At 52.2% G+C, this 10,723-nt stretch overlaps 1 long non-coding RNA gene across 1 annotated transcript; it reads left to right on the top strand.

Annotated features, from left to right (window-relative positions):
• The first annotated feature begins 891 nt into the window (after window positions 1-891).
• LOC105512122 lies at window positions 892-7,772 on the top strand. Its single transcript, XR_001001813.1, has 3 exons — window positions 892-1,081; window positions 1,512-1,629; window positions 7,428-7,772. It is a non-coding gene; the product is annotated as an uncharacterized LOC105512122 (long non-coding RNA).
• The last annotated feature ends 2,951 nt before the right edge of the window (window positions 7,773-10,723 follow it).

Genomic DNA, 10,723 nt, shown 5'->3' with positions numbered 1-10,723 from the left:
CCCTCTATGGGGACATTTCAACCAGGGAAAAGGGAGGTCCTGCCCTTGCCCCTCGCCCCCGCCCCCCTTCTCCAACAGGGGAGACTTCTGTCCAAACCTTGGAAAGAAACGAGATGCCAGGCCTAGCGCCTTCGGGGATCCTCTCTGGACAAGGCCACAGGGTGAAAACACCAGGTGAGGACTTCACTACCCTTGGGGCCACAATGGGACCCTGGAGACCTTTGCCTCCCTCCAGGTTCCCCGGCCCCTTAACCTTTTTCTCCCTGTGCTCAGCCTGGAGCAGAGTTAGGATCCCGGGAAAGCCCCTTACCAGTTGCTCCAACCTCCTCCTTAAACTGGAAGGTAAACTGAGGCCCAGAGAAAAGTAGTGATTGACTAGGGCCACATGGCATGTTCCTGGAGAGAGAGCATGGGCTAGAGCCCACGGCCGCTGACCTCCTGGCCAGAGGTCAGGCCATTCCTTATGGTTGAGCTTAGCCAGCCCCGTGTGCCAGTCCCCAGCCCCTGCCCTGCACCAAGCAGAGGGGCTGGACACCTCTGTCATGACACAAACTGCCTCTCCTTCCCCAGCACAGTCTGGACCTGGGCGGGGTTTTTAGAAAAGCTTCTGGACACCACGGACTCCACGACCGACCAACCAGGTTGCTGCTGCTTGCAAACGTCGCCTGCATTGAAGGATTCCTGCAGCCACCAGCTCTGGAACTTTCTGGAACCAAACCTTTCCCCAGACTGCCTACAAGGACCAGTTTGTTTCTGGATGTAGGTGTGGCTTGCAGGGGTCTGGCAGGGCTCCTCAGAGTCAAGTGGACCCAGCCCTTTGGAACCCCTGCCTGGTCCTGTTGACTTCTGCCCTCTCCCTACAGCACTTCCTGGAGGCGTTTGATGGGGACCTGGGACGACAGCTGGGAAGTGCCTGACATATTCTCAAGGAGCTGCAGATTCCAGACATCTCTGGGCCCCTCTCTGGACTGGATGGGGGACCCAGAGGTGGAGAAGAACACACAAGCAGCACTTGAGGGCTCCAAGGGTGGCGAGGAGAGAAGTTTCTGCTCTGGTACAGCGAGCCCTGGGACGCTGAATGGTGCTTCAATGGAGCGTCCACCCCCAGCGCCAAGCCCTCAGTGCAGAGGAGACTCAGGCGGCTCTCAGACAGACACAATTTGCCAAGGTCACACAGCAAGTCAGGGTGCCACTAAGACCTAGAGCTCCGCCTCCTGGCCCAGGCTTCTCAGCACCTGGACCCCAGAGGCCAGCCTGTGGGAGGCCCGCATGGCCACTGCACCACGAACCAAGGACCTAGTCTGGGTTCACCTCCACCAAGTGCTGACCGTGAGTCACTGGGTCACTCCATTCTCTGCATTAGGCCTCAGTCATCCAAGACCATCTTTCAAGGGCCCTCACTCCAATTATGAGTCTGGGACTTTCTGAAATTGAGCATTTTGGCCAGGCTGTCGGGGCCCTCTGTGGCCACCTGTAAGACACTGCCGAGGGGACTTTCCTCCTCTCACCAGACTGAAGCTAAGAAGTGCTGGAGGCAGCAGTTGCTTTAGCCACAGGCTGTGTAGACCACCTGAGGATGACCTGGGAGTCTGTTTTGTGCACCTTGGAACCCAACGGATCCCTCCAATGGTGAGTCCCCTGGTGTACCTAGCACCAAGCTGTGAGAATGACCCCCAATGGGTTGGGTGGAAGAAGCAAAACTATAGGCCCAGTTCCAGTACTTATTCCCCTGTGTCCACACAGGCCAGGTCTCCAGGATCCCTGCCCATCCAGGGCTGAGGACGTGGTCCTCTGGGAGCCTTCAGGCCCACTCGGACCCTAGCATTGGGCAATGGGCTCATCCCCACCTGAAACTGGGACTTGGGGTTGCAGCATTCAACTTCCAAAGCCCAAGAGGCACTGGGACAGGTGGCCCAGCAGACTCAGAGATGCTCAAGTACCAGAGGTTGGGAGGGCCCTTTGAGGCTAAGGGGTCTGACCCACTGCTATTTTGCAAATACAAAAACTGAGGCCCAGTGAGCCGGGAGAGGTTTGCAGAACACCCCCAGCAGGCTAGTGGCAGAGCTGGGAACAGAATCTGCATCTTCCGCTGCTCCTGTTCAGAACTATTCCCCTGCACCAAACATAATCCACTGACATCTAGACTGAGCTCACCTCTTCTTCCTGGACCTTGGACTCCTTTTGCAGAAGACTCTCCCAACTAACAGCCTGTCAGGGCTGGCAATTCAGGGGTTTTCCCTTCAACCTGATGGTCATTTCCACCAAAGCTTCCTAGTGCTCCTCCCCTCCCACCAGTGCTCAGCCCTTCTTGGCTTCAGAAGCTGCTCCATCCTCAACCGTAAAGGTCACCCTCCCCTGCTCACCATGGTTCACCCAACTCCCTGTGGTTCCCGCATTCCCAGGCATGGAGAGCACCATTCTCCCTGCTCGTGGGGGTCTCTTCTTTGTTGCCCCTAGGCCCAGTCCCTGACCCTCTCTGACCACTGGAGCCTTAAACCCCATCAGTCTTTCCTGGGACCCCCTGGACTCTTCCCTGTAGACTCCCTCTCTGCTGGCCCAGGGCCTGTGGGAGTAATGATGGCAGGCATGTCACAGGGCTGCTGTCAGGTTTTCATGAATTAATACACTCATCAGGTACACAAGGTATGGGTAGGTGCCACATCTGTAAACTCCCATGTTACGAGCTGTGCCCTGTTAGTAACAAGGAGAGACTTGAAGCTGGAGCCTCTGGAGGCCGAGGCACCTGTGGGTGGAAGGGGAAGAAAGGAGGTGCCAGCCTGGAGGAGTTTTTAGTAATCAGAGATAATGGGAGCCATAAGGGTCTTAAGCTGGGAAGAACATGGTCAGGTCGGCTTCCAGAAGAATAGCAAGGGGAGCTGGGCTACTGAGCACCAGAAGGGTGTGTTGGGCCTAGCCCAGGCCCTCCATCCCTGGCTTGGTGAGCAGTGAAGGGGGAGCTGCTGCCCGGGGAAGAAGCTTGCTGGGGCCTGAGCCAGAACCCTGAGGGACACTTTAGGTATATCCCTTGACTTCTCCAGGCTACAGCCCCAGCCTGGCTTACTCCATCTTGTGCTCTCACACCTGGCCTGGACCAAAGCTGCTAGTGGGTACCCAGGCTATTTCTACACTTGCAATGCCAGTACATGTGCTGCCTCCTGAACCAGCCCGTGCTGTCTCTGCATAGCCTTGTTCAAAATTATATTTTTCATAAAGTTAATGACCAACATTCTGCCATTGAGCATTTCTTGTGCTCCTTTTATGCATCAGGCATTTTCTGAGTGTTTTAACTACTTAACTCCTTTAATGCTCACATAAGTCCCTTGATAGAGGTGCCATCATTCTCCTCACTTCTGTATTTAACAAATCAGTAAACTGAGGCACAAAAGGTTAAGTCACTTAACTGACCGATGTCACAAAAGCAATCTGTGGAGGAGGCAGGACTCAGCCCAGATTCTCCTCCCCCTGCCACCCCTCCTGCCCCAGGTACCTCCCTGCCCTCTGGCCTTTCCACGCAGACCATGTCTCTCCCACTGCCTCTTGATGGTCCTTCAAACATCTGCAAATACCACAGCACCCCCTCAAACCTCCTCTTCTCTGAGGAACATCTCTCCATTCCTTCCATCTTTTAAAACATTTCTTAAAAATGTTTATGAAGCACTTTACTCCACACTGGAATTAACAGTGGGCAAAACAGTCACGGTCCCTGCCATGGTGACCACAGTCTAGTGGAGAAGAGGCAATAAATTCCTCACCAAAATAAAGTATTAAATTGCCATTTCGCCAAGTGCCAACAGAGGCCTGGGGTGCCTGTGAACCTGTAGCTGAGGATTTGGCCTCATCAGGAAGGTCAGGGAAGGCTTTCCAGAGATGATATTTGGGCTGAACTAACGGGAAAATAGGAAGAACTCGGCAGAGGAGAGAGGCAGCGGCACCCCAGGAGAGGAAATAGCATGTGCAAAGGCACTGTGGTGGCCAGGAGGGTGGCAGGCCAGGGACTGGAAGAAGGCTTATGTAGCTGGAAGAGAGGCAAGGGGGTGCATGAGGCCAGACAAGCTGGAAGGCTTACCAGAGTCCGGCCTGGGGGATGCCCTGGGCCCCGCCTCACAACCCCGGGTGCAGCTGGCCCTTCCTCATTGGCTGCTCTGCTCAAGGCTAGGCTTGGACCCATAGCATAAGTTCTAGAGCCAAACCTCCTGGCCCTGACAGAGGCTGCCCTCTCTCCACTTTTGCTGCCTGTCCCTGTTAACACAACCTCAGCTACAGTGGTTTCTTTTGTGGCTACCTGGCACTGTGTCAAGTCTCATTTATGAAGCCACACTCCTCTGTCCACCCAGCCACCCACCCACCACAGCCTGGCCCAGTCAGCACTGACTTGCTACCAGCAGCTCAACACAAATGCACCTACTTGGGGAGGCCGGTGCCGACTCCTCAGGCAGGGTCACCCCTCCTTTTGCTCTCCTCAAACTCCCAGCATGCCTCCTTGACAGCAGTATCCCACTGAAGTTGCTGGATGGACCCCTTGCTCTCTCAGCAGCCTGCAGGTTCCATGAGGCCGAGACCAGCTGTTTGTGGGCATCATCACGTCACTGCAGAGGCTGGCACAAATTCCACCCTCAGCTGTTTGTTGCATGAATGACTTACACGCCTGAGCCCCTGCCCTATGTCAGGCCTTGTACTGGATGCCGGGAACATGAAGACCAGATGTAGATGCTGGTAGGGGAGACAGCCAAGTAAACACTCAGGGACAGCGCAGGGTGCAGAGTGTGCTGACGAGGAAGCACAGGGGCTGGGGGCACTGAGGGGGTCCCCGGACTTCACTGGAGGACCAGCAGGGCCAGAATTTGCCAGCTGGGAGTGGTGATGGAGACGACTATGAAAATGAACGTGAGGAAAATCCGCCTCCTCCAGCCTCCCCAGGGCACAATGTCGCTGCTCTGCATTTGAAAAGTGGCTTTAGTTGATTAGGTTTCTTTCCCCTCTTGAAATGTGGCTGCTGTGACTTGCTCCTCACTGCATTCCTTGCGTCCTCTTCTCTCAGCCCTGCCTTCAGGACATTGCCCACAAAAGTTTCATCTATTCCTACCTGGGCTCCACTCTCCCCCTCCCACCCCCTCCATGGTTCTATGTCCCTCACCTTCCTGGCTCTCCGCTCATTCACCCAGCTCTGGCCGTCTCAATGCGTGGGTGCCAGCCTGCACCCTCGTTACATGAGCTTTGTTGATTTCATAACCATAAATAGATAAAATGTTCTGAATGCTTTCATGTGCAAGTAGAATTGAGGGAGTGATAGCATAATGAAAAGGCCTCAGGAAAAGGAAAACAGCCTGCTAAGATGCAGCGGAAGACAACACGGCCACTGCACAAGCCAGCTCTGCGTGGGTTTCCTATTCTCACTGCACTGACCGCGGAGCCGTGGACGCAGAATGGGGAGGTGCTTAGGAATCTGTTAGAAAACCTTTCCCTGGTTTCAAATCCACCAATTCAAAAGAACAACCTAGAAAAAAACAAAGTAGAAGTCAGGAAAATCTGGGTTCAATTGTGGATGTATCTCATTCTAGCTGTGTGATCCTGGGCAATTTAATCAACATCTCTGAGAAGACATAGAGAGATTCTTCCCCTGGGTCAGACTGGAGGCTTCGGGAGGCCCAAGATCCCACAATACCTTCCTTTTCCTCGCATACATAAATTTTGTCTTCCTTACAATGCCTTAATCACTAGCCCTGAGACCCCCTGCCCAAAATGCAGTCCTGCAGACTAGGGTTGGAATAGGGATGGAATAGGGTACCCTGTCTCCTCATTGCCTTTTCCAACAACTGTTGCAGGAAGTGGAGCGTCATCCTGCATGGGGAGGATACATCTCCCACAGCCACAAAGGAGGCTGGAAACCAATAAAAAGCCTGGCCCATTGGGCTTCCCACCTCTCCTCCTTTAAGTTGTACAGGAGCACTACTTCTCTCTGGCATTTGGAACAATAAAGGGAGCTGAAATAATAGCTTGGTATACCCTGGGTTAAGAGAGCTTTCTGGGTGAGAAAGAGAAGCAAGTGGAGATATTCGTGGTGTGAACTCATCCTCTGGCCTAAGGATGGCAAACTTTTTCTCTAAAGGGTCAGTTAGTAAAAAAGGGTCAAAAAGTTCTTTAGGCTTTTGAACCATGTGGTCTCTGTTGCAACTACTCAGCTCTTCTATTGTAATGTGAAAACAGCTATAGACAATGAGTAAATGAATGAATGTGACTATATTCCAATAAAACTTTATTGACAAAAAGAGGCAGCAGTCTGGATGTGGCTAGATTTGCAGTCCATAGTTTGTAAACCCTAGCCCTATCATGTGGTGCAAGAAAGAAAGCTTGGGTTGGGAGCAGGAACTAGGGGTGAGGCTCAGCATTGCCAGAGACTTGCTGTGTGACTTTGATTAAGTCATTATCCATCTCCGAGCCTTTGTTTCACCATCTATCAAATGAGCATCATAATATCAGTCAAGGCTGGGTGTCGTGGCTCACATATGTTATTCCAGCACTTTGGGAGGCCAAGGTGGGAGGATTGCTTGAGGTCAGGAGTTCAAGACCAGCCTCGGCAGAAAAAATTTTTCAATTATCTGGGTGTAGTAGTTTATGCCTGTAGTCCCAGCTACTCGAGAGGCTGACACAGAGGATCATTTCAGCCCAGGAGTTTGAGGTGGCAGTGAGCTATGATCAGACCACTGCACTCTAGTCTAGATGACAGAGCAAGACTTTATATAAATAAAAATAATGATATCAGTCAGATTTGTCGTGAGAATGTGTCTAACAGGTCAGAGCAAATCTGGAGTCTTTTTGTCCCTCTGGTCCATAACGTTAAGTGGATTTGCACCCACTGCCCATGCCAACCTCACCTGGCCATGCCCTTGCCTGCTGAGGGTGGCAGCAGCCTGCCAGAAAGGAAGGTGTCTCTCTCCAGGGTCAGATTCTTCATCTGTCTTTCCAAGCTCGAGCCCCAAGTGACCCCATTTCTGTAGCAAGCCAAGCACAGGAAACAAGGAATCCCTTTCTTTCCACCATCCAGTCGTTTGGCAGGAAGCTACAGTTCACTTGAGAGAGTGATGTGGCTGCAGTGGCTGGTGGCCAGGCTTTGGAGAGGGCTTTGAGACTCAGGCTGGGAATAGAACTGTGAAAAATGGGCGTCAGTGCTCCTCTGGAACATTCACCTGTGGCCACAAGTTAAGTAGTTGCAGCTGTGGTCTCACTGGTGACTTGCAGCACCACCAATTGCATCAATGCATCTTTCTTGGACCATCTTGCCCACCTGTCTGGTCTGACCACTACTGCAAGCTTGCATCCTTTGGCATATTGTCATTTTCTCTGACGCCCCATTCAGTGATTCATTCATTCATATTCTTTCTGTCTCTCCCAACTTCCCTTCCCTTCCTCCCCCTTTCTCTTTCTCGTAGACACATTTGTCCAGAGCATGACAAGATCACACTTTGACAGCCCTCTGTCAAGATCCTTGCTCCATATCTCCAGACTAGCAGCCAGGAGTCTCCATGCTGTTCTGAAGAAGCAGATTCCTCAGCTACCCTTCAACTCCTTCCCAGGAGGTAATCCTCCTCCAAATCTCTGGAAAAGATACACCTCCTCTTCTCTGATAAAGGCTGGGGGGTGATGCCCCTCCCCCAGGTTCCCAATAAAGCTGTGCAAGACAGGGGCAAGAGAACTCACGGCCCGTTTTTGCTACAAAAACCCTTTTTCGGAAAAAATAATAAAGAAAGGAATCAGCCAATCCCTCCTCGATGCCATCACCTCTTCTTGGTGATTTTTCAGGGAAGGAGTGGGTGGGTTGCTATGGCAACGGATGCGAGCTCTTCTCAGTAAAGAAGGGACCTTGATTTTTTTCTCTCTCTCATTCTCTCAGTTGTGTGTGTGTGCGTGCATGTGTATGTGCGCCTGTGTGTGTGTGTGTGCATGCGCGCTACGCATGCCTGTGCCCACACCAGGATTTTTTTTTTTTTTTTTTTTAGAACTAAAGAAAGCCCTTCTCTTCTCTCAGCTCTCCAAATATGGAGTGATGGAAAACCACTTACTCCTGCAGGCCAGGGAGAATTCAGGATGATTCAAGAGAAAAGGGAGAGGTCATGTGGGGCTCCTTTCCTCCATGTTTTTACTAGAGATTGCATGCAACAAGAGAGCTTTGTAAATGGTTAGGGGGCCCTTGGAAAAAGGAGAATATGCTAGGTGGAAAGGGGTGAGCAAGATATAGATGGTGCAGGAGCCCAACAGGTGACATCAGAGAGGGCAACAGAAGCTATACTGAGTCTGGGGACGCATGCACATCCCACCACGCCATCAGATGCTGAAAGACCCAGAGCAGACTCAGATATGGACACAAACACAGACACTGACAGAGAGGCATATGGAAAGTTGTAGACATAAATACACACAGGCACAAACATAGAACTGCACACAACATAAGAAGTTGGAGACAAAAAAAAAGACAGACATAGATGCAGACATAGGTAAACATAGATATACAGGGGTACAGACTCGCAGCTACAAAGATACATGCAAACAGAGATATAGACGTGCAATCACGTTCAGACAGGTTTAGAGGCAAACACACAGGACACACAAACACAATCTCAGTCAAATGAACACAGGCGCACACACACACACACACACACACACACACACACACACACACACAGTCTGGCTCTTTTCCTTCAATTGCCCAAGCATCCTTGAGCGGTAATGCATAGCTGGGGATGCTGCACGCTTGCCCAGTAGGTTTGGCTGAGAGGCTCTGCTCTCCCATTCCTTCTACACACTCACCCCAAAGCCCCTCTCCCAATTCACTCCCTTGCCCACTTTCCCACAGCCAGCAGGCTCTGATGCCTCCCCCATCTCAGGCTTCTAATTCTTAGCTTGTTCTGCTGCTGCTGCCTGCCACTTGGGGGAGAGAGTGGGGTGACTCAGCCAGGCCAGGATGACTCACACTGCCAGTATTTTTAGCAGCGGCCAGGAGCTCTCTAGTGTGCCAGCCGCCCCCCTCCTCCTGCTTGCTATTTCGGAACCGTCACTGGTGATATAAATAGCTCCTCTCCCACGGCCTGAAGCTGCTGCCAAGCTATTTTTGGTTCTGCACGGTTAAAAATAGCTTCACGGAGGTGGGAGGCAAGGGGAGTGGGAGCTGGCCTAGGGAGAGGAGACATCGGGGCATACAGAGCTTCTCAACTTGAATCAGAGTGGGCGAACTAGGATGAGCCCTTCTCTACCCCCTCCCTTGTCCCTTTCTAGACCCTTCTTCCCTTCCAACGTGCTTCTTCCCATTCCATTCTTCTGGAAAAAGCCAGGGGCTCTTCCCTTGAGCCCAGTTCTCTTCCCTTGAGCCCAGTTCTCTTCCCTTGCTTACTTCACCCCTAGAGCCCAGAAATCTTGGCTCCCTGCAAAACCCCCATATTCATTCACAGAAAATAAGGGGACAGTCAAAGGGGAGGCTCACTCTGAGGCCTGTGGGTACCTAAAGCCCTACTTCAATGTCCCCGGCAAACTGTAGCCTGACTACCCCGGTGACTCTTTCAGCACCACGGACAGCGGTTGGCACCCCATTCCTTCACTGCAGATTCGCTCAGATTGCTAGAGGCCATGGGACCCAGTCAGTAGACTCCTCTTATTGTGGAGAGGGACACTCAGAATGCCTCACAGGCAGCTTTATCATCAGTGGGTGAAGAACACAGGAACAACCCCCCTGGAATTTCATACGGAAGGGGATCCAAAGATCAAGGGTTGTTGACATGGAAGCTTGAGAGAGGGGTGGGTAGGTACATTACAGGTCAGATTGAGATGAAAGAAGCAACACAGACCCATGTCCAGGAGGAATCATCTCTCTGTCATCCAGATCAATAGGGTTAGAGACTGTGGCAGACAGACACCGGACATCGTTCCCTCCACCTCAGTTGTGACACTGACCACAGGATGGCCCCAACCTCTGCCAAAATGCATAAGACACAAGAATAGGGTCTCCACACCTTGTACCCCTCTTCTAAGACATATTTCTCCTCAGCTGCCTCTCCTCCCACTCTACCTCTGTTGCTACCACCCCTTTCCATGAGGAGTGGGGAGTTCCCTGGCCCCAAGCTGTCCTTTTTGATGTCAAAGTTCATCTCCATGCTTCCTGTGTGACTGGGAATTCCCAGTCCCACTCCTCCAATTTTTAAGTGGCCTCATTTCCAGCCTCTTAAGCGATTCCATGCACACACAGCTACTCCATCAAACGAGATTTCAGATAAGAACATTCCCTAGCCCACTTGCTTCTTGCATTGTTGAATCCGGGGTAAGAACGGCACCTCCTTGCCCCTGTAGAGAGCAATAATCTGTGGTGAAAAGAGAAAAAAGCGAGTGTGGGGAGTGGGGATAAAGCAAAGGTGATAGGATATGGAGAAGAAGGAAAGGGGAAGCTTCAGGGGTCAAGGCACTAAGCTGAGCCGACCACCAAACACGCTAATAGAAAAAAGAAACGAAGGTGGGGAGTGGAGAGTTGAAGGTGGAGAGGCAGAGCCAGCAGCCCTAGCGCCGCAAATGTGGAGGGGGTGGAGGGAACCTGGCGAAAATACAGGGTCCCTGGTAGGTGCAGGGGTCATAGAGGGTCCAGGGCTGCCCCTTCGCTTCTCGGCTGCTCCCCCATCTTGCTTGCCTAGGCAGGGCGGGAAGCCCTCCGGAGCGGTGCGGAGGCAGCGAGGCCCCGCCCGCCGCC

Source organism: Colobus angolensis, unplaced genomic scaffold (genome assembly GCF_000951035.1).
Source record: "Colobus angolensis palliatus isolate OR3802 unplaced genomic scaffold, Cang.pa_1.0 Scaffold21, whole genome shotgun sequence".
Classification (NCBI taxonomy): Eukaryota; Metazoa; Chordata; class Mammalia; order Primates; family Cercopithecidae; genus Colobus; species Colobus angolensis.
Note: the sequence above shows the minus strand (reverse complement) of the source record. Positions and strands in the feature narration are given on the sequence as shown.